Source organism: Pagrus major, chromosome 2, assembly GCF_040436345.1.
Source record: "Pagrus major chromosome 2, Pma_NU_1.0".
NCBI classification, from domain to species: Eukaryota; Metazoa; Chordata; class Actinopteri; order Spariformes; family Sparidae; genus Pagrus; species Pagrus major.
The window spans coordinates 10922104-10946493 of NC_133216.1; the positions used below are offsets into that span (position 1 = coordinate 10922104).

Below are 24390 nucleotides of genomic sequence, written 5' to 3' on the forward strand. Positions count from 1 at the left end.
TCAGCTTGATTTAACTGAAGGGGACTAGTGGGCCTTGGCGGAGGTATGTGCTCTACTGAGTGCCATTCATGTCTTCAGTGTCTATGGATACTTGGACATGTTAAGAGGAGAGGGTGACTTCTTATAAACCCATATTCACCCATTCAAATAAGAAAATGAACAGCTTCTATCACTGTGGAAAAAAAATCACTTTGTAGAGGGTAAAGGTTCCCAGATGAAGTTCCAGTGAAAATCTCTCATTAAAATACAGAAAGCCATTACTGTAAGTTATTAAATTATTGTGTGGATGACTCAAGTCTAACTAAAGGTCTTCTTTCTTGCAGTGAACTGGTTGAAAGGCAAGGCCTTGCCAGTGCACACTTAGTGGCTGACATTCAGCTAATGAATCGTCATGCTGTAATATATTCATCCCCCTGCTGTTTCTGAGAACAGGTTGGATTTGGATACAGTGGGATTCAACACTTGTGCTGCCACACTCCTTCAGTGTATCAGTGAGTGAACAACACTAGTTACTTGGTAACGGTCACGCAACTGTTCAAAGGCATCTGGCTTAAAATGTTGCCCCTTTTCCATCAACAGCAGCGTGACAGGGTGGCCTCTCTGAGTGAAAACGAGAATCAATTGACCGGCAGGCAGAAAGGGATTTGGGGAGTTCAAGGAAGTGAAAGTAGTAGTCTGAAGTTCTCTTTCCAGTAGAACTTCACCTTCCGCAAAACCTATTGTGGCACTTAAAGGTAGCAATGGACCCTGAAGGAATTGCACAAGAACAACAGCATCTAATGGTGGAAGCATCCCTTTCTCTGCCGCGAATTACTCTGCCAAACCTTTCCTGTGCCTTCAGAGAATGGAAAGGGATTCTAGCAGCACTGTGACCTCTCACCCGTAAATGCAGTGCACTTTGCCGACTCTGGTGGTTTAAAGACTTTTAGGATCTCACTGAATCGGAATAGGACATATCCTTGTTTTGGCATTTGTAGAGTTTAGGAAGAGAACGGTCCAAAATACAGCTCATTACACGTCATTAGTCTAAAATAAAATCTAACAAACAGTGCGTGGTAGCTAGAGGAAACCACCATCTGTCACCTGATGTGTGTGTTGTGTGTGCGCAATACAAAGACAGAAATCCCCAGTGCCAGCTTTCAGTCAGCCGCTGACTGAGATGTCTTCGAACCTTGAGATTCAAAATAGATTTTCTTTAAGTTGCTTTAATGGATTTGGGCTGTCACCCTGTTACCACCACCACAACCCTTCTGACTCTTTCCCAGCGTGCTCTCATTAAATTTAAGTGTGAGATGGGCGTGTATGAATTCAGGAGGATTCATCACAGCTCCTCTCACTCACTCTATTGTGACACATTTCCCCCTGTCTTACTCCCCTGGTGACATTGGCTTGCATACTCATTGTTTCTCACATTTAGCTGTGCAACCGCAAACACAGTCAACTAAATGCGTATGATGTGTCACCAACACCGGAGCCGGCATCCCGCTGATGCTGCTGCACTGATTTTAGAGATAACGTGATTTGGCGTACAGGCTACTCGATCCCTAGAGGCGGATAGTATTGTGAGGCGCTCAAGTGCAAGACACTTAACCCGGCCAGTTAATCACCCATGCTAATGATGTCTGCTGTGTTTCCATATGCTGTACATCGGGGGCCAACAATGAGCAGCTTTCATCGAAGCCATTTGTACTGTGTTATCATGGTATGTGTGTTGTCAGTTCAGGTATTTTATTGTAGTTGATGAGCTACGTATTTGACTGAGAAGATGTGAAATACCTGGATATAATACAATAAGCACAGCTGCTAAATGGATGTCATGGTGAGATTATTTTGTCAGCTGCTATTTCTAAGGTAAAGAATGGACTTTAAAGCTCAATAATATGCTAATGCTCCTGGATTGGGTTGTAGAATAGTTTTAGATGTAATGTTTCTTAAGACACTCATTTCTTCTGTTTGTGAATCCTTTCAGAGAAACATAAAATATTCAAGGGCACTTTCGGCAGTTTAGTTTTGCACTTTCATTATGTCAAGGTAGACTTGAAAAAACATAATTGACCCTTTTTCGCTCTGTGCTACAATAACAGTTGAACAAGCTTGCTACCCATATGAGCCAAGGTCAACGTTCCTGTTTCCTGTTAGCTTAGTTGTGCTATGTGATAGGTGCGTCTACGTTGAAAAGAGAAAACAGATCCCCCTGGCACCTCAACGGGACTGTCAACGTTGTCGGACCTTGGACTTTGGATCGATCGATTGTCAAAATAAATACAGCACCGGCCAAGATGTGCAAACATTTTGTCCCTACTAATGGTCACCCTCTAAAAACTCTAGATCCTACACTTCCCATAATGCAACCAGTAGCATCTTTTCAACTCTTTTTCATTAGACAGGCTGGTAAATGCTACTTCTTTTGATCCTCAATACCTCCGGAAGACTGATTTTTCTCAGTTATTGTTTCAGACTTGACAAAGCTCCTCCACAGCAACAACTGCAGTGTGATTAGTAAATTTACTTTGACAGTAACAGAGTACCTCTTCAAATTAAGTTTTTTCTAACACTAAAAAACTGTCTTTTGCGATGGTGTTGGCTGTTGTTCCTTTCAGGGAAAGATATGATATTAAATAAGATCATGTATTTAAAAGCATCAAGCATTTATTCAGAAACGCTGTCAGCTTTTTTGTTCATAAAGGGATCGTGTCACAGATTGTTATTGATTCGAGGTTATGAAGATTTTCACGTAAACCTGAAGAATCCTTTACTTTTTATTGGATTTAATTTCAAATGGATTCAACAGTGTATCTCCATAAAATATAAAAAGTCTGCATTGTCCTCCTTATCCATTTAAGCTTCTCTCCAAGTCTTATTTGAATTCCTTTTAACTATCTGATCGACTCATACAATTACCATTAATCATCTCTCAAGGCCTGCCATTATGAGGGTCATATCAAACTTAATTTAATCTGCCTCTTGTCTGCTCTGTTATTCTGTGCTCTGCCGAGGACTTTGACTGAATCAAGATTTCCAATGAGAGGATACATAAGACATGTCATCATGTCTAACTTTAATACAGATTTTTGTGCCACAATACAAAATATGCATATTGACATATTTTTGCTCATATAGTAGGGTTGTCTTTTCACTTTGTAGTGTATTTTTTGTGTGCAGCACCTTTTTTTTCTCTCGCATCTTTTCATTGTATTTAACGTCATTATTTCTGCTCAGTTGCAGATAAAGATTAGAGACTATATCAAAATTATTTGTATTACACTATTTGTAGAATTAGATTTCAGTGGTGGCTACATAGGACTTGTTCTGACTCGTACGATTCGAACATTTCCAATAACTCCACAGTGCTGTGAAATCCAGAAGTCTGAAGTTATTTGAAAAGATGAGCGAAAGATGATTTAATCATCAATTTTTATCTAACAAAATATTCTGCTTCAATCCATATTTGTTGGCGTTCTGCCTCTCAAAAACAACATTTTCACTGGGTCAAAAAACTGATTGCTCTCCCACTTGACGCACACTACGGGAGGCATGCACCTGTATTAATGGAGAAGTCTAGTAGTAATGTAACAGCAGCATATAACCACAATAACAGAACATCTATTTCAGTTTCACTTTAATACTAAATTACCTCTTGTGGAAACTACAAAACTATTTTTCGTCCCCCTTGCATTTCTGTTTTACTCAGAGCTACAACTACTAACAACACAGGAACAAAGGTGAGTTTATTCATTCATTTAGTCAATAAGGGAGAAGTGAAAGCAGATAGAAATGGTGACAGGCTGCCACTGGATCGCCAGTCAGCATCCATTTTCTTACCAGATTTTGTGTCTACTGACTGTATATATATATATATATATATATTGTGTCTAGCACAGTGGAACCAAAGATTTTTGGGAAGAAATCTAAACTCAGATAGTGTCATTATTCTACAGTATATAGCCATTTCATTGTGCAATTAACATTTAGGTAATAATGATTCATTAATGCATAATATTTGGCGATTGCCAGTTTAAAGCAACTTTATGTAGGTATTGGTATTAGTGCGATTTGGCGCCCCCATAGTTTGTGAGTGTGAAACCACTGTTGTAAATACAAATCCCAGAGTTCTGTGACAATGTTGTCAGATGTATTGTCACATGAGCAAAGTAGCCGACAGCAGCTACAGTTACCAGCACCTAGCAGTTACTTTAGCGACAGGACAAACTATCTGTCCTTAATTTGAAAACCTCAATGGATGCTTCAAATGTAGAATTACTATGTAAGAAACCCTACACACACACAGACACACACATGAACACATACTTTCAGATTATACATTTTTCCCTCTACTTCACTGTGTTTTAAATTGCAGCACATTCGTAGCACGGCCATGCTTTGATCCTCCCAGTTGTGCTCAGGATTTCTGTGGCAGGTGGTGATTTTTGAAAATGGCTTGTGACAATTCACCCACTGTGTGCGCACAATAGTCATACTGTATATAATTTGTTTCTTCACGCCCTCCTACGCTGTGAAACTCTCCTTAGTAGTAACATCATGTGCCTCTCCTTTTAACAGCGCTCACAAAGACCACTTAGAAAGGCCGCAGTTGTCTCGTGCCATACTGCTCTCAGTTAATAGAAAATTTCCAGCAGTGTAATATGATGCCACCAGGCCCTGACTGTGGAGGACTGGCTCAGCCTCATCCAGCAGCGTAAGCTTATAGGCCAATACTATTCAAATTAAAAAACAGGAGTGTGCAACCCAGTGCTCACCCAATGTCGGATAGTTATTATGGAGCATCGCAGCTCAATGCAAAAAAATATAATCTGAAAATGAGTCCAATTTGCCACAGCATTTGTTCAATCATGACATTGTTTGGTCTCCCTGTTAATACGACTGAATGCCTTACTGTCTGTTATAATAGAGGATGAGACCATTTAGGAGGTTTTACTACTGAAATAGAATGAGAGCGCAACAACCTATGAGGTGTGCTGTTATCTATAGAATAATAGTTTCCTTTTTTCAGTTGAAGGATAATAAGATGATGGGAAGCTAAAGGTTAGTGCGCCAGAGGTTCAAATCCCCAAACTGTCTGTGAACATGAGGGTGAATGAGGAGCCTTTTCCTCTTTCAGCAGCCACTGAAGGGGTATGAATGGCGGCCGGCGAGACCACTGACACTGAATATGTATCAGCTACAAGGGCCCTTTTGTATCGTCTCTCCTTTGTTCTGCTGCCCTTCCTAAAGAGAGGGGCAAGAGAAAATAGAATATCTTCATCGAGCTATGGGAGAGATGAAACAGTTTGTTGATTAAGCAATTAGCCGATCTATTTTGATGATCAATAAAGCGTTTAAGTCATTTTTCAAGCACAAGAACCAAATTTAACCTAGTTTCTGCCTCTTAATTATGAGGATTGAAAACAATAATCATTGGGTTGGATGTTCTGTTGGGGCCCTAATAAGAAAATGGTTGAATTTTATTGTCAGTGAAAAAGAAATGGTCTGTGCACGTGTTCAGACTACCTACACTAGGCAAGTGCACATGGACATTATATGTCTTATTTACCATCGGTTAAATGTGTTTAACTTCGAGCAAAAACTCAACTGACACTAGGTTCTTGTAAATGTATGTTCTCCAATGTATTGTATTGTATTGTATGTATGCATATTGTATATGTCTCACAGTGCTTTTCAGATATTCAGTCTTTCGCATCACAGATAAGCCAATTATTCACTGAACCTCTGTTGGGTGCTGTGCCTAACAGAGTCAGGAAAAAGGCAGCACTCCAGCGGTCAAAAACAGTAAACATATTAAAGATTGAATAACTAGTATTTTGAGTTTGCACCATGGCATTGCAGAAAAAAAAAAAAATTCCTGCAAGCACTGCAAACTTTCCTTGGAAGAAAGAATCCTGAAAAGGCACTGAAACCTCCAGTACAACACATTCATCACAGCAGAGTGTGCAGTGTATAAAATAGAGGCCTTACTGACTCGCCTTAATATAAATTGCAGCCATTCTTCTCACAAATACCCAAGGTTTGTCGCTTTTAAAGATTTATCATAGAAAATGTATTCAGCAGTCCCCCATTTGTCTTCTCTGATTGCTTTATTGAAAGTTTGCTTTTATTGTATCTGCTGCCTGCAAAAGTTCTTCTTTGTATGGAAAGCATTTACTGCTATCATTTTTCCCTAAATGCAAAATATAGTCCAAGCGCGAGCCACAAAATTGGATTGCAGCAGCAGCAATTCCTTTGAAGTGTGAGGACTTCAGGGATCAGTTGTGACTTGTTGGCTTGATAGATGCGGGAGCCTGCACATGTTTAGGGTGCCCAGGGCCCAAATGTAGCTGCCGTTCAGTGTATGATGTAGTTGCATCATTTATTGCAATTGCTGCTATACAAACCTAACATATACTGTAGGTTCTCCAGTTACATCTGCTCTCATGGCCATTAAGTGCTTAGTGCCATTACAATGCCGGTCAGTGCGAGTAACTGTGCAAAATCACGTATGTTTGATATATTATCACATTCAAGACACTTGTGGGAACAATCGGGTGTTGTTAAAAAGGTTGTTAATGATATAAAAGCTTTTTCATGTTCAGTGGGGTAAAGCTTGGCTGCAGTATAATGCGCTGCTCCTGACCTATTTGGACACTATAATGATGTCCCAGTGGAGCTGGGAGTACAGTATAAAATGACTTAACACGATAAAATGCCTGGACGTTATGGGGGCCTATAGAATAGGGAACATATGATGAAAAGCTGAATGAAGAACTAAGCTTTCTGATAATTAACTTGTGGCTGAAGATGTCATTTATTTTGTAGGAGGTCAGGTGATCACAATGATTTTTCTTTAATATGTCTGATTTTTCAAAGAGAAATGTGCAGTGCTGTCTTTAAAACAATACTTTTTGATGCAATGCAGCACCTTGCATTATATAACTTTAATATCAGCTACTCTACTCCCAAAAAAAAAAATCTGTGTCGCATCGTCCTTTATCTCAGGAAAGGTGTCAGCACAAGTAAGCCTTGATATATTTCAAATGCGATCATGTGCTGTCCAGTCCACTGTAGCTATGGCCAGCCTTACAGCGGTACTCAATTGTGTTGTCACTGTAAATTCACTCAGCCTGAAACGCCTTTGGCATCATCACGTTCTTACCGCTCAATCTTTTCACACCCCTGCATCTTTCCCTCCTGTCTCCTTTTAGAAAGCAGCAGGTTTCTGCTTATTCCCCATTCACGTTCCCGCCTGTTATATCACCTATACTCTGAAAAGTTTGACTGGGAAGACACTAAACATCAACCTCCCAGTTTTTTTCTGGGTCAAGTGCAAAATGAAATACAGTAGGACTAGTCAGGGATGCACCAGCGCTGGTTTCTATGGTAACTGCAGGGCTGTATTTAGTGCAGTTGTTTCACTGCGTCTGGCTCTCTGTTTTCAACCAGGCGAGGAGGGAAGAGTGAGGACCGTTCCCAAGGGGAGCCAAGCAGAAAGTGGGGCAACATCTCTCATCACCGTCAAACAAAATCTTTCAGCTTGAGAAGGGATCATGTCACAAATTCATTACCTTGTTTCAGAGAGAGTTGATGCCCACAAAAGGTGCATATACATCAAATGTAGCCTATACCATCACAGTCAAAGATGTAACTTCTGTCCTTTCAAGTCGGCAATGTTTCTGCTGTGTGCTGTTGGGAACAAATGACGACTTTAATGTTGACAGCATGTGCAGTACAATAAACTCTGACTCCTGCTGCAGGTAATACAAATATTAACAATCAGAATAATAATGAATAAGTGGTTGCAGACTTCTGCACAAAAGAGTCAGATACATTGAGAGGCAAGACTTTAAATTCTAATAATGGACATAAATGAAGGTCAAGATTAGAGTCGATGCTAATATTGGAAATGCCTCAGATGCAGCCTAAAATGCTGGAATCAGTATCTGCGAGTACACGATCCTCATGATTTATTTATTAGGAGTGGGACCCTGCTACTTCCCAGCAGAGTCTTGTTCACCTGTATGCACCTCACAGATGTTTTTTGCTGCACAAATAGCCAATATCCATAAACAGCAAGACAATTCTTTAACATTCATACAAGGTTAGTAGTATACATTTGTTAAGAACAGTGTGTATGTAATAAATAAAGGCCATTTAAAGATATAATATGTAAAAATTCTGCATTAAAATGTCTAAACACGGCTAGACACGACAAGTTCCAAACCCAGAGGAGTCCAGTTCACTCAAGCTAATGGTGCGTTTCTTTTGGTCGTCCGTCACTACTTCCGGCACGGGGAAGTTGGCAAACGAGACTAAACTCAACGTGATTAAAACTTTAAAACGTGACCTAGTAGTACAGCACATTGACCCTCCAGCGAATATTACACTTCATGAACACCTGACCTCCTGCAGTCAGGTTGATAAACAGGAGTGAAGATAAATCTACTTTTTAATCCCAAAAGTTAAGAAGTAATCTCTGAGCTGTCCTCACGATGGTAAACAGCTCCAGATCAGAGCAGATCCAGGTGTTTATTCCTCCCGTAGGTCTGGCGTTGAACTCAACTCTCTCCTTCAGAGCAGCTCTGTGCAGCTGCAGCGACTATGCCCTTCATCTCTGCCCGACCTTCCCCACACAACACTTGGCAAATATTTTTACATACATATTCATATTCATACATATTCTTATAGAAATTGAATGTTATCCTTTTGCCTGCATGCATGAAAATTGAAATGAAAATATTTCAATCTAACCCTAATGTTAGAAGAAATGGGTTTGTCAGATTGAGTTAACGAGGGACCAAGTTTGAACATATCCAGGCATAAATATTCAGTTGCAAGACAAAACGTAAACCATTGATCTACAAGATGTTCCTCGGGCCTGGGGAAGATTGAAACGTGGAGAAAAGAGAATTAAACTATTAATTTGGAACCTAACAGTGTGCAGACATTTCTCCTCTGAGCCCTGCAGTTTTGAGTCAATGGTCATGTTAGTATGTTGAAAATCTACTATTGCTTGAAAGGTAAAGTACATAATTACATAATTACAGTGGATGTTTATATACACTCTGTAATCAGTAGCATCTGTTTGTTTTTGAACACATAACTTTCACAAAACTGACCTGGATTCTAGTATAATTAAGTTTTAATTAGGTCTGACTTTTTTGTTTGTACACGAATCAATGAAAACATTCTCTGCAAACATGTTTTTCTCATTGAAGAATCACGCTCAACTGTGGATAAAGAACTGGGTATTAAAGTGAGCAGAAGACCTGAGATGATTGAGCATTTTTCACAGACACAGTGCATTTTCAGGGTTGTCGATCCAAACCCATCATTTTTAATAAACACAAAAAATGATTCAATAAAGAGGGCAGCCCCCCTCTTAGAGACTACCAATGCAAGCCTCCAACACATCCTGTCAGGGTGCAAGACCGCGCTGACCAGAAGTGCTACATATGGCGGCAAGACCAGGTCTTGAAGGAGCTTCCTGAAATATACAACAATCAGCCCACAGCTGACAAACACCCCATCCAGTTCAGAGGGCCTGGAGAGATCACCAGACACATAATTTCACAAGGCTCATCGAGACTCCTTTCTCCAGGCAGGGAATGAAACGTGAGGGTTGAATCGGAGCTGCTGCCAAGACTGGACATCTCATCACCTCAAGCCTAAGATGGTGAAATATTAAGAGCTGGCAGCTGAGTGCAGAGAGGCAGGCTTGACCACCGTCATCTACTCAATGGAAGTAGACTGTCAGGCCGCCATCAGCATGTCAACACCACAGCCACTTCGGGACTTGGTGTCACTGAAGCTTCAACCAAAGACTTCACAGATGAATCAGGGAAGGGCAGCGTTTGGCTGTGGCTGAGGAGAAAGAACATGGGACTGGGGTCTATCAAACAAGGAGGGAGGCTGCAGGGAGACATCTTTGTTCGGGGTTAAAGGAGCAAAACATCAAAGAGCTGTGGTCCGCAGTTAAAGACCCTGCAGCTGACCCCATGGTGACTCGCTCCAGGCAGAAATGTCCACCAGTAGTCCAACCTTTTCAATCAAATGAGTCTCTCTCTTTTTCAGAAATGATGTCGTTCTACATTAATGAATGATGGGCCGCACATCTGGCCCGATGTTTCACATGTTTTCTGAGACCAAACCACCGCACACAGTGGTACCCATTTAATATTGCATAGGCCTCCTGCTCATTAGAAACATGCGAGTTGGAACGAAATTCATTTGTTTCAAAACAGAAGCTCTCATTTCGGTGCCAGGTGACAGCGGGGTATGAAAACAAGTTGAGAAAGTTCAAAGCAGGAGCACTCTGGGATGTAGTATTTAAATGAGGCTGGAGTGAAGGCACGATGAGGGAAGGTCTACAGCTGTTTGAAGTGTGACAGTTTTTCACTGCCTACACTTTGCTTCTAGCAACTCATTTTAAGTTCAAGAGAACCGTGACAGACCTGAACCCGCCACAGACACATCGGTGTTAACTATTTGAAAACAGTATCATTAATTAAGCGTTCAAAAAGCACTCATAGGAATGTATCCAGTATAATTTTTGTTGATATTTCAGCTCACTACTTGTGTAACCTTTGTTTTTTTTGCCTGTTTTATTTCAGGACTTCTTCATAACCTTGCAGCCTTTTTGTTACACATTACATGCAGCTGAAGAGCACTGCAGTTCTCACACTGATGTTTATTCTGTTCCTTAATTTGAGCAGCAAATGAATTATGTGAATTAATGGATGAATTATGAGTTCTGCCCCATAAATGCACAAAACAAACACAATCACAAAATGTGAATAGTTCTATGAATAATGCAAAATGGAGGTACGAGGAGGGAAATGAGCCAAAAAACCCTACTAATGTACTTACATATGGAACAAAGTGTTAATGGAGAGGAAATGTTACAGACACTTGTTTTGCTTCAGAAAAACAACCGTTCACAGTGCTTGAATTTAGTCTGCCTCACAATAAACATAAACTGAAAGTTTTTTGACGTTAGAAGAGCAAAGAGAATTGTCAGTGTCTCTGAGAGCGACGTTCAAGACGGGGCTGTGAGCACAGCATGTGCAGCACATAAAAATATATTCGCCCCCCTCGACTTTTTGTTCTTTATTTTGTGCTGCGGTTGACTCCCCAAAAAGCAACCAAGTGGGATATTTATGTGAGAGACCAACGTCAAGAAGTGTTTTTATTAAATTATGAAGGGAAACTGCGTAAAGCCCTATAAAGCATTGCAGATAATGGTAATGTAAATGTTACAGGAAGTTGTGTCAAATAATGTTTTTCTTCCAGAATTGTCGTTTCCTGCTGGTATGATGATGTTAATGTAGTTTCTCTGCGACATTCATTGACTCATGGCAGTGAGCCACGCCTGAATTTCCAATGATCCACCGGTCCTTTGTGTACAATATTGCTGCATTTATCATTATTTGCCAGAAGTCATTCTGTCACACAAATGGCGTAGTCGATGACATTGTTTCCTGTTTTCTGCTCTCTTGATACCGGCTTAACATTTCCTGCATGTGCTTTACAATAAATCTGTTAGAAGTCAGCGGGAGGCCTTTACTGTGAACAATGCCAGCGAGGTTCACTGATGTTGAATTGAGACAATTACATCCCTGACAAAACAGAGCGGATCAGAAGACAATGAGGACTGATGTTATCTCAAGATTAATGATGACATTTAAGCAGCTGTAAACTAAAACACTAAGCAGGAGTTTGGATTTGATGTGTACTGTAAGGAAGCAGAGGAATAAAATAAAGCTGTGTGCAGGTGAAGTGTTTCGATGTTAGATGTCTCATTCAGAGGGCAAAATCTATAGCTGCACATAACAATAATCCCACATATGGGGCTGGGTCTGTTACATGGTACAATGAACAGTAAAGGTAAAATCGATCGTCAGCCAATAAATTAATCGCCAACTATTTTGATAATCAACTAATCGGTTTCAGTATTTTTTTTTAAAGAAAATAAAGTAGGAAGTCTTGATTCCAGCTTCCTAATTGTGAATAATTTCTGGTTTATTTCCTCCTCTATGACAGTAAACTGAATATCTACAAAACAAGACACACAATTTTCTGACATTTTATTGACGACACAACTAATCGATTAATCGATAAAATAATTGACAGATGAATCAACAGTGAATAGATCATTAGTAAGCAAAGTTAAAAGTAAAGATCCTCGGTTCTGTTTACGTGCAGAAAAACATTGTCCATTGGATGATTATCTTCTCCACACATCCCCTCTGCTTCCACAGAAGTTGTTAGATAAAATCCAAATCGCGTCGTTATACAATTAACACTCGCTCCCAAAAGATTAACTCGTGAATGCGTCTGACTAAGTTCACTTTGAAGTACTCTTTGAACTTAAATCAAACAACTAAGCTACAGTTTGTATGAGTAAACTACCTTCTACACAGTGTTCCTGTTTATGCTGCAGAATAGCAGCACATTTTTCAACATGAAAGACAAAACAGTTATTATAGGAAATATTGTTCCAACTCCAGCCAAAGGACAAAGTGTGAAAAACGATAACAAATGTGGAGAAACCTCTGCCAACACTGGTGCTGTTAGAACAAGTGAACCAAGGGCATGAATACATTTATAAATTGTTTATTCATTGTCTTTTCTCTTAGCGCATCACAGCCACATTTCAGACCGTCCTTTCAAATCTAATCGCAAACACTGGCGTCAACAAAGGCAGCTGCTAAACAAATGATTGTGCTCGAAAATTTCATCTTGTGCTGATGTATAGCCGGAGAGAGCGGTCATTTAACGGTCTTTACAATTTCAGCATTCGTGTGAGATTAATATTACAATACAGACAACAGTTCCAAGATTAAAAATGCCGCCTGTCGTCCAAGATTCTGTCACAGCAGCCTTTTCCATCTTGTCTAATTTATTGTCTCTAGACACGCATGTCGTTTCAGGGTGCGTGACAGACTGCTCTTGCTTGTTTTTTGGCTTTTTTGAGGAGAGATTGATGAAAGCTCATCCATACATACTGTACAGCCTGCCTTCTGTTTCACTATTATTTATGTTTCTACTTCTTACCCATCACTACGAATCTCTTTTTATGCAATGTATGTATTGTTGGGGCAGAGTACCTTTGATGAATAGCTCCAGTTTAGGCTGCTTCCTACCAAATTGTATTTAAGAAGTAAATGTTATACGTTTTACTCCTCTACATTAAATCGACAAGATCAAGATTATAAATATAAAACATATAAAAGCAATCAGAATCAAAATCAGAAATACTTCGTTGATCCCCGTGGGGGAAATTGCATACAATACAGTTGCTGCGTCTAGATCGATCAAAGACGCCAGCAGAGCAACACGACATTAAATAAGCACAGCAGAAACATCTGATCAGTCGAATCAAAAAAACTATGTTAGTTAGATACATATTCTCACGTCAGTATTTTGTGTTTTATTTGGATATATTTGAAAAGCAAGTATTTATTGTAAAATATTTTTTTATTGTATTTGTGCCTGCCTCTGATTGTCGACTAATTGGTTAAATTCGTAACACTTAATTACGAATAATCGATGAATGATTAACCATTAACATCCCTAATTAGAACATGTGGAACAGTCTTGAGTTCAGAAAATGATATCACTTTACTGTAATGCAACACGTCTCAAGTCACTATAACGTTATACTATATAATAGTTTGCCCAGCCCTACTGAAAGTACATTGAGCTGATAGTACCTACATCATAAACCATTACTTATCTAATGCAACATAGTATTTTGAGGATCTGAACACTGGAACAGAAATACAGTCACCAACTACCTTTGTCTGACTTACAGTTTAATATATTGACTACAGAAAGTTGTTCAGAAAGTTGTTCCATTGGAGTTTCAGATAAAACAAGGATATTCCTGTGGTTGATGTCTTGTGTTTGATTTATAATGAGTGGATTCGTACAGGAGTAATCTACTTTTGATGCGCTCGGGGCCGAGGGGAGAGCTGTATGACTGCGAATAAAACCACCTCCAGACTACAGAGCCGTCATTAATCAGACCCTTGGCTGGCAGTCCAACGCCTGCTGCTACGTTCCCTTCAGACCCCGTTGGTGGATATTTGTTGATTGTCTGTAGCCGCGCTTCCTCTCCCGTCCTCTCCCATCCACTTCCTGGCTGTCATTAATTAAAAGCATGTAGCGAATTTCAACTCGCAGCTCTCTCCCTCTGAAATATGCAGACTAATTTTCCCATCGGGCTTTTTCTCGACTCGTCTCTTTTCGTTGTGGAAACTGCCTTTCTCTGTCAGTGACGGGAGCCAACGCGCCACAACATACTGCAGTTCTTTTAGTTTGACTCCTTGACAACTTCTGTTGACAACTGTTAATAAACACGGGTCCATTTACTGATGATTAAGGGACTAATTTTGCTTTGTTGTCTGGTCATTGTTTAAGCTGCATTCAGCACACATAGTCATCACTGGGGTTGCAGTCACTAAGCTTATGGGATGTGTGACTTACTATGCTGAAATGAGCTGTATCTGACTGTGACAGTGCGTGGTGTTAGACAAGGAGTGGCAAAGTGTCATTTTCAAAATAACACTGTCACCAGCGGAAAACAGTTAAGAGGCTACTGCTGAACTACATAGATTACTTGAGTGTTCAACGTTGCTATTGGAGGGAATTTGAAAGAGCCACAGCAGAGACCAGACATGTTGTACTGGAAGTAGGCAACCATAAAACAAACCCGGAGCCTTCAATCTTTTCATGTTACCGCAAACACACCGCTGCAATCACCCCTCGAAGATGCAGCTCGCTTTCATGAGACAACTGAAAGAGCTGCTTGTCAGAAGAGGGCTCCATTAGTGCTACACCCACACTGCTCTTTTCTCAGGCGTACTAGGTGTATCATTTATGGCTTCCGCAATTGTTTACATACGCAGCAGCAACTCCTCTGCAATCTGCAGCAGAAATTGTCAAGGATGATTGTTTCATTCCTCATCGTCCCGGGCGTTTTAACACCGCTGTCGGAGAGCGGCGGAGAATCTTGATTCCATGGTAGACAGATGCCAACTTTCATCCCTTTTTAGTTTTCCTTCAGAGAGGCACTATGCTATGAACATAAATTCAAAGTGAGCCTGAAAGGCAATCTCATGGGGATTTGACCAGCAGAATATCCAAGCCACATATATGCACATTTTGATCAAATATATGGATTTATATTAGGATTGGCATTTTCTTTCCATTTAATGAGACTCATTATTTGATAAAAAAATATAATCTGGCGTGTGTGTTTCAATTGATTTTGATAAGCATGAAGATTTCTTTAATTTCACACAGAAGCTGTGTCGAGAGCGTCAGGCGTTCTTCCTGTTTGTGTAGGTGCAATAATGTTGTGGGCAGGGATGTGTGCCCTCAGGTTGAGCATTAAAAGCATCAAACAAAACATACACAATGTACTCAAAGCTGCCCATTCTCCCCAAGTTTGGAGGGCATTGTGTGAAAAGATGTTTATGGTCTGGTGGAAGCACTCAGATTTCAAGGGAATGCTTACGATTTATTAAGTATTGAGTCAATTCAAACTACACAGTCATTCATCAGGCATGAAAACTTACTGCAGCAGCGGCGGCACCAGCAGCAGCAGCAGCTCGGGTATGAAGTAAATAAAACAACAATTCACTCAGTATGCTGTTCAGGTCATCTCACAAGTCAGACAACCGTCTGGTTGCTGAGCTTTGCATCACTCTCATATTCTGTTTTACCTACTTATATCTGTAGGGCTGCAACTTGCAATAACTTTCAGTACTGATTAATCTGATCTGATTATTACCTCAGCTTTCACCCGTGTTTGTTGGTTGGTTTTTCAGCAGGATTGCACAAAAACTATAGCATGGATTTCCACGAAACGTGGATGGAGGATGGGTCTCGGCCCAGAATAGACCCTATTAACATTTGGTACGGACCCAGGAATTTATTCTCACTCTCGTCAACATTGCGAGATGGTGTTTTTCGACATATCTCTTAATTCATCAGGGAATAAAGTATGGATCTTGATGGGAAAATAAATCAAGCATACTTAGGTGGCTGGTGTCTATGATCCGAGATCTGTTGATGGTTAAGATGTTATGGATGGTTAGAATTTAGTGATACAGGGCGAGTTTGATATTAGATTAGGCTTGATTGAAGTTTAAAGGTGGCTGTTGGGCCTTTGGCAGACGTTTGCGCTCTACTCAGTGCCATTCTAGTTAAAATTTTTAGTCTATAAAATGTCACAAATTGTGGAAAAAGGCTCATCACAATTTCCCAGAGCCCAAAGTGATGTCTTCAAATTGCTTCTTTTGTCCAACCAACAGTCCATCTTCATTTATTATCATTATATACAAAGAAAAGCAGCAAAATCGTCTCATTTAAGAGGCTCGAACCTGCAAATGTTTGACATTTTTGTTTGAAAAAATCTCTTTCCCTCAATACACATAGTAAATTAATGTAAAAATGGTTTTCAAGTTTCTGGGCGAAATCTCTGCTTAAGATACTCAAGAGAGAGTTGGAAATAACTTCAACAGGCTGCCATCATCATTTATAAATTGAACTCAAAGGAGCCAGTATTTTTGGTGTGAGGTCTTCTTTTTTTTGCCTGAGTAGGCTGAAGTGAGCTGAAAATGTCTGTCGGACAGATTCAGTGAATTAAGCCGAACATAGATAAAGCTTTAATTAGAATTTTTAGTAAAGAGTGAAATGAGGATTCCTACTGTAGGAAGACGAGTACTATGCATATAGTATTCTACAGTAATCTACAAATCAATCACTGGTGACACAATTATCATAGCGTAGTTATACAGTAGTGACAGTTTTTGATATCGATTGAGACTCTTTGACAGACTGCTGCATGCTTAAATTTGAAGATGAAAAGCATTTCTATGCATTTTGGCAGCATTTGAATTTATGTCGACATTTTCCCCGCCTTACATATTGAGGGATGTATTTGATTATTAATGATCTGACACAAACTATCCAGCTACTGAAAGCTGGAGCTGTTCTAATTGCAACCAGTCCAGCCTCATTCGACGTTCACCCCATCTATAAACTCATTTTTAGACATGGTTTCACTTCACATCACTGTATTGTTACATAACACAAAAAGCCTCAGAAGACAACATGTATTTAGATGTTGCCAAGATCTCACAAAGCAACATTTTAGTATCCTTGGCTGTGTTTTCTGTGTTTTTAGATAACAGTCCATGTAGCTTTGAATTAATTCCTCCTCAGCCACACCAACGATATATTGAGCATGAAACACCCTCAGATGACTTGAAAAGCAGCTTTGTAGTTTGTAGTTTTCACACAGACTGAATTCTGAGGTTTGCCTGGATTGACAGCGGTAACAATGGATTCAGATACCAAGGTTCATAGTTGAAATAATAACAAAGGGTCTAGGGAAAATTTCTCAAATGACTCCTGCAGCATGTTCAATGTTCATAAGAGTCATACTTTCAACAGAATATGTGGAAATATGTAAGTTCTGTCTTAATTCTCAACCTTTCCTGTCAAAAGAAGTGGAGAGAACCATTCCAGTCTCTGGTGAGTTTTCCTGAATTTTAACACACAGACACACACACACATCCTCGGCGTGTGCTGTTGGTCTTAACGTTAGCTTATAGCTAGTGACAGTAAAGTCAGCCGGCTGTTTGGGGCTTTATCTGCCCCACTGCATGAGCAACGCACATAAACACAAATGTTCCCGCTGTCAAACTCATATCACTGTTGATGTATACACCATTAAACAACCATCACCGCTGATGAAAATCTGTCTGATGTGTCTCAGGCACAAATGTTCTCAGACGAAGTAATGTTTAAAGTTTTATTTGTGTTAAGTTTCGTCTCGTCTGCTGACTCAAACTATCCCGGAATAGCGACAGGCGACCGCATGAATCACACCGTTACCTCCAGTAAACTTGTGGATTTCTCTGGGCTGAACATTGTTGAAACATTTGAGATCATATAAGTACACAACTTGACACATTATATAACAAAGGTCTAGTTGTTTTTAGACATTTTAATGCAGAATTCCTACATATTATATGTTTAATAGTTGACAACGAATCGATTCATTGTTGCAGCTCTGGTTGATGTATGTTAAAGTGCTTTACTCCTGCTCCTCCAAGCCATTATGAATAGATGGTGCATCACCACTATCTCATATGATGATATGATGGTTTGAGTCAGCCATAAGGTTGAAATACAGTAATCCCTCTTCCATTTACAGTAAGGAACTAATGAGGTGAGGATACACAACAAGTTGACAAGTGGCTGACGTATGGATTGAGATATGGAGCCCTGAACCTCATTTTACTTTTACATCATTGTGAGTCTACATAAGATATTGTATGTGTCATAGTAATGTCACTTACTGTTGGGAAGTCAGTGACACAATCATATAATGACCTTTTACTGCTTCCATTTATGGGTTTGAGGATTCAGTTGCAATGTGAGCAAATCCGACTTGCATGCTTGAAAACTGTCTCATTGTGGTATTCCTGCACAACTACAGCAGATAATAACTGAACAGGCTAAAGGCTATATTAAAAATAAACATTTTAATGCTATTAGCGAACAGCTGTGTATGTTAGGATATCATAAAAAATCACTGTAGGATTTCCAAGCCGCTGCTGAACTCCACATGTTCATGTTAAGTGTAGATTGTAAGCTCCAGGGTTCAGCCAATGTCTCTGTTAATTATTTTAACTGTCATGTTCGGGTCAGGCAGCTTGAGGCCTGTACAGGCATCTCTTACCGACCTGCACATACTGCAGCAGCTATTGACTAATTGAGCATTTAAAGGGCCAGCTTGCCATTTTCCTCCAAAAATGAAAAGTTTTTCAAGCTTTCAAGTGTCGGATGTGTTGTGAAATTAAGAAATATTCCTCACAGTTCAAATCAGCATAAGAAAACTCACTAAATTGATCCCGCAGGTGGACTATTCGGTCGTCTATAAGTCATATAATGCATTACCTACTGTCAGGTAACGCAATATTGAAGCATATACACAAAACGCTTATTTACAGAGCTTATACTTTCCAGGATTCAACATTCATTGTTTGTAGTGATAAACCTGATAATATAAAGGTTTTTACCTGACTATTCCCATGAGCACCGGGCGCCGTTTGAGTTGACTGAAAGCATCGAAGCGTTCGTTTTACTTGACTATGAGTACATTGTGTCTCTGGAGGAGCAAGTCAGCGAAGAGAGGAGCGTGCTCTTTCTCCTTCATCGAGAGTGAAAACAGTTGAGAACACTGACCTGTAAAAAGTGACTGAGAAAATGCAAAGATGAAACGTGAATGTTGTAGGATTATTTTTGTCACTGGATGCACAGTCTGGCTTTTTTCTGGTTAGATTTGCATGATGACAGTGAAGAAGCAACTTAATAGGGATTGGATAAAAGGAGAATGATGCAAAATAGAGGACTGCCTTCATAAATATGGAAATAAAAAAAAATATTTTTCCTATACCCATGCAACTGTTTGTTTCGACACGGGAGATTGACAGGTAAGATTAGGCCCGTTGATGCTCTCTAATTATCATCAATGGTCAGGGTAGGATTGTAATTATTAACACCACAACTCACCATAGCCAAAAACAACATCCGTCTGTCTAGTTTGTCGTATTTTACATCAGACATGATCTTCAACTTGATAAGGATTGCTAGTGGTGGTATTGATTTACTGTATTTCTGCAAATAGTGGGAGGTAAATGAGGTGCAGCTACTGTAGAGCTCACAAACCAAACACCCATAAAGTGTTAGGTAGTCAAGTCTTTGACACACTGCAGCTGGACCCTTCTCGGCTAGGCGGATGCTGAAGCTATATATTCTTCTGTGAACTAATCACACAAGAATGACACAGAAAGTACAGCCAAATTTCCCAATGCTAACATGCTAGCTTTACAGGGGTGAGTACTAACAATAGCCATGTTCATTGTTTCCATTTATATGATAATTTGATGTGCTTTCTTGGATGTGGTAAGCGATGACGACAATCACAGTCCACAGCCCCTGAGCTGAAATCACTGCAGCAGGGACAGAATCAGTTCGCTGCTAACTCAGTGATGTTAGCACAAGGCACACACCCACAGCAGTGAGCCTGTTTAGACTGGGTTACGTTCATGACGGCCGTTTTGATTTTGTTTATCTGATTGCGGCAATTAACAGAGTTGTTTACTTACAGTATACATTTATTCGACTAAAAAAACTAAGAGCTTGTTGAATTTAGTGAGCCTGCCGTTCACACACATCTCCCAGCCGGCCTGCAAGAGCTACAGGGCAGTCTGTGTAGTCAGGCAGGTGTTTTGGAAGAGAAGCTCTGGAGGGAGGCCTCAAGGGAGGGGTATGGATTTTTTTGGTTGGATATTTTCAAAAATTTGCTTGCTCTTGCTGGTTTCTCTTACCCCAGCTTTAAAGGAAGAAGTTTCTTTCAATTAACTTGTGAATTCAGCATCCACATTTTACAGCATCTACAGTTAAAAGCACAACCTGTGAAGTCTCTAAATCTGTCATTTTTAATAAAGGCCAGTATCATACTCCAGTGTACATCTAAACAGCTATGTATTGAGGACCTTACTGAACTGGGGATTAGGCTTTGTGACAGGGGTCGTGGTAAACTCCTCTTGTCTGGGTTATCAGTCTCTGACAGCCCACTGCTCTCTGATCGCTGCTGCCGTCACAGGAGCATGCATCACACACTTGTCAAAGCGCCTCTCCTCCACCCACCCCCTTTCCGCTGAAAGTCAACACCACAGTCTCACCACACATATATTTACGTGCTCACAGACACCCTTACAAGACTTGCGTGCACGCGAGTACATGCGCACACATGCAGCGCACATATACAGACACCGTTCCCATTATGGTGACAAATCCTGCCTGAGCTGGCTCCCATCTGTGAGTCATGGCGTGGTGTGTTGAACGAGTCAAACTCCCCCGTCATCTGCCCTTCACAGATGGATCTGCGGGGTGTCCGAGGGCCTTGTCTGGTGGCTACGGTTGCATGACACTTCGGATTCAAACCTCCCGTGATCTGGATGGAGAACAGACGCATATTTCCCAAGCTTTGAGGTGTGAGAGGGCGACTTTCCAACAAGGGGGTCAGGTTAATCATCTCGGCTTGACTGGGTTTAATCCATTAAACCATGAGTTCACCCCTACATAGCTTGGTTGGCTGAATCTCTACACTGATCCCATTTTCTCTGTATACATATCCGTTCTTTCACCCTGGCTCCTATTTGCCCCCATAATGGGATTAACTCCAGTGACACCAATCTGAAATCTCGCTTTAAACTCTGCGGGGTGAGTCTTTCACTGGTTATTCCCATAAGGGATAAAACATGGCTTAGGTTACATAATTAGATTTCTCTCTCCAACCTAAATGTAACTGATGACAAATTAATGATAAATAGCTCGGTGTATGCACTTCTTGTGTTCTGCCGGCCCGGGCCAAAATGCCCCCAGCAACATAAAAAATAACTGACAGACCATGTTAATGAACGCGTCTGCTGGAATATGTAGAGGGCGCTGTCATAAATAATGGATGCAAGTGCAGCTCAAATTCATTGCAACCTAACACTGTGCATCAAATAATGCGTTGTCTGCTCATTTTGGCCATCAAGATCAAATAGGTTTACTCCACGCCTACTCTTAAAACACAATACGTTCTCAGTTATTATTGTTGAACCCACCCATAACTTTTGAAACACAGCTATTAAGCAAGCTTATTACCGAGCTGTTTTCCACTTCATAATAAAATCAACGTGCAGCAATTGACCTTGGCGGAACAAAAAACCCTTTCATTCCTCTCTGCCTCATTCTCATGGCGCAACAAGACATTATAAAGCTGTTTCATTGCTCTTTTCTCTCATTGCTCCCAGAGCCATTAACAATTGACAAAAAAATGTTTTTTTTCCCCCTCAATACCCTCCATCAGTTGTTCTCAGTGGTCAAATCAAAGGCAGCATAATACAAAGGCCATCTAGTCTGGATTTATGTGACTAAAATGTGCAGTAGATCTTATGGTCGCTGGTTGATGTGGGGACTCACTGAACTGTTAATAACCACATTTGACCTCATTTATATGAATGTGCCAGAAGGTTTCTCATAAGGCTGACAGATGTTTGTTTTTCTTCGAAGAAGCTCTGATTCGTAATTTGTCTTTTTATTGTAATTTAAATGGATTACTGCACTGCACTCCATGTGCATATGGATTAAAAAAAAATCTGCATTTGGTAGACCCATTTTCCTTGCAGTAGATTACAAATAAATTCTGGTGTTTGACTGGACTGTATTTGTTATTTAATCGAAGTCAACATTCCCTTCTGCTAACATCACATTTGCATAAAAAAGAAAACTAAAAGGTTCACAAATCAGCACTAAAGATGTTGACAGTGTAGCTAAATTGAGAGATAATCCATTGCAAGGTTACGTCAGTCTTATATTAAAATGCTACATGGTAGAAAAGCAAGGGAAATTGCACAAGAGCTCTTCAAATGGAAGAGTATATGCAGAGTACAGTATATGGTAAGGCTACATACACAGCTATTTAACAAGAAGAAGCGAACTGAGCTGTTTTAAAAAGGGTTCAAAGTATAGCCTGTTAAGACGTCTGTTTTACTTGAAATGCAGGTAGAAGTGTTTTCTGGTTAAGCACAGAGAGCACACACTTCAATAGTGTCTCACTATTAGTGCCTCGTCATCACAGAGCCGTATGGAATACATTATCAAGATGTGGTGCTCACTGGTGTAGGATTAATGTGTGTTGTGTGATCACGTGTAAAAGGCCTATCTTGGATAGTCTGGAATCAAATCAACGTTTAAAGTCCTTTTAATTCTTTACACCTGATTTAATGTGTCTTCTAGCTTGTATATAAGGCTGTAAATGGTGGCGGTGGACCAGACTCTTTAGCAGACTCCCTGTCGTTTTATGTGTCCTCACATTAACTTAAACCCCCTGGTAGATATGTTGCTTTGTTCAGCTGTGCTTGTAGAATCCCAAAGATATTTGGGTGGACACTAGAGCTGCAACGATTTGTCGATTTTTAGATAAAAAAAAAAAAGAAAGAAAATTAATTGCCAGTAGTATTAAATGTCAAAAATGTCACAACATTTTCAGGTTCCAGCCTCTTAAATAGAAGAATTTGCTGCTTTTCTTTGTCATTTATGATAGTAAATGAAAAGTCTTCGGGTTTTTTGGACTGTTGGTTGGACAAAAGAACCAATTTGAAGTTGTGAATTTGGACCCTGGGAGATTGTGTCAACAACTGTCATGGTTTTGTTTTTTAGTCAGTTATTTCCTGTTTATTTTGTACTCAAATCCTCTTGTGTCTTGCTGTCACTTTCTACCTCCTGCTCACCTGTGTTCCCATGTTCAGTCTCCCTCATGTGTTCCCCGTGTTCCTGATTTGTTCCTCATGTTTTTTTGGTTTGTCGTCAGTTTTGTGTTTCTCTTTAGTTTTTTCCTTGGGCTTTCCTTGAACAGTGACAACAATTATTCATTTAATCATGAAAAAAAATGAGCAGTTAATTGACCCTTTTTAAAGGCATATTTTGACATTTTCGTAATATATGCTTATCCACTTTTGCAGTTAGAGGAGGAAAAAGGATACAATTTTCATATTTGTTCTTATTGAACAAACAGGCAAGAGAGTGATATTGATCTTCTGCTCTTGACAGGAAGGCAAATAAGCATATTTTCTGAAAATCTGAAACTATTTCTTTGAGAAACACAATATATTGCAATTGACTTCCTGTCTCTTTACCACTAGTTAGTATTTCATTCTTCTTATTGTGGTTTTCTGCTCTTGATCCTGCCTTTACTGCTTACTATACCTAGAAGCATTAAAAAGGTCATTAGATGTCGTGAAATTTTGGAAAAACCGGCACCACCTTCTCAGAAAACTTTATTCATAAAGGCTTTGTTAAGTTGTAATTAATGCCTCTATCCGTGGTTAATAACTCATTTACCCATGCTTGATAGATCAGTCGTGAATCATCAATGAGAGGGAACTTTTGGGTTGCCAGGTTGATAAATGTAAGTCATTAATAAAAGGTAATAAACCATCAATTCTGCATTTTAAAGCAAATCATCAATGAAGGGGCACGAGTTTCTCACTTTCTAATAAGCCATCAGCAACAGCAATCATTAATGTTAACAAGTCATTGATAAAGCCTCCTTACAATAAAGTTATGTGGCTTCAAATGTGAGTGAATAGTTAATAAACAGATTGCAGCTCAGCTGCCCTGCAGCTACAAGAGATTTGTGACAACCTGACATCCGAAAGGTTGTTCTCAATAACGGCCTCTAACTGATCTATAAAACATCACTTAATGATTCATTAGCCATCAATAAACCAATTAGCTGCCACTTGATGAAGGGTGGTGAATTAAAAA

At 39.9% G+C, this 24390-nt stretch overlaps 1 protein-coding gene across 1 annotated transcript in view; it reads left to right on the plus strand.

Annotated features, from left to right (window-relative positions):
* lrfn1 (leucine rich repeat and fibronectin type III domain containing 1) overlaps positions 1–24390 on the plus strand; it is a 97840-nt gene that overhangs the window by 343 nt on the left and 73107 nt on the right. The window lies entirely within an intron of this gene.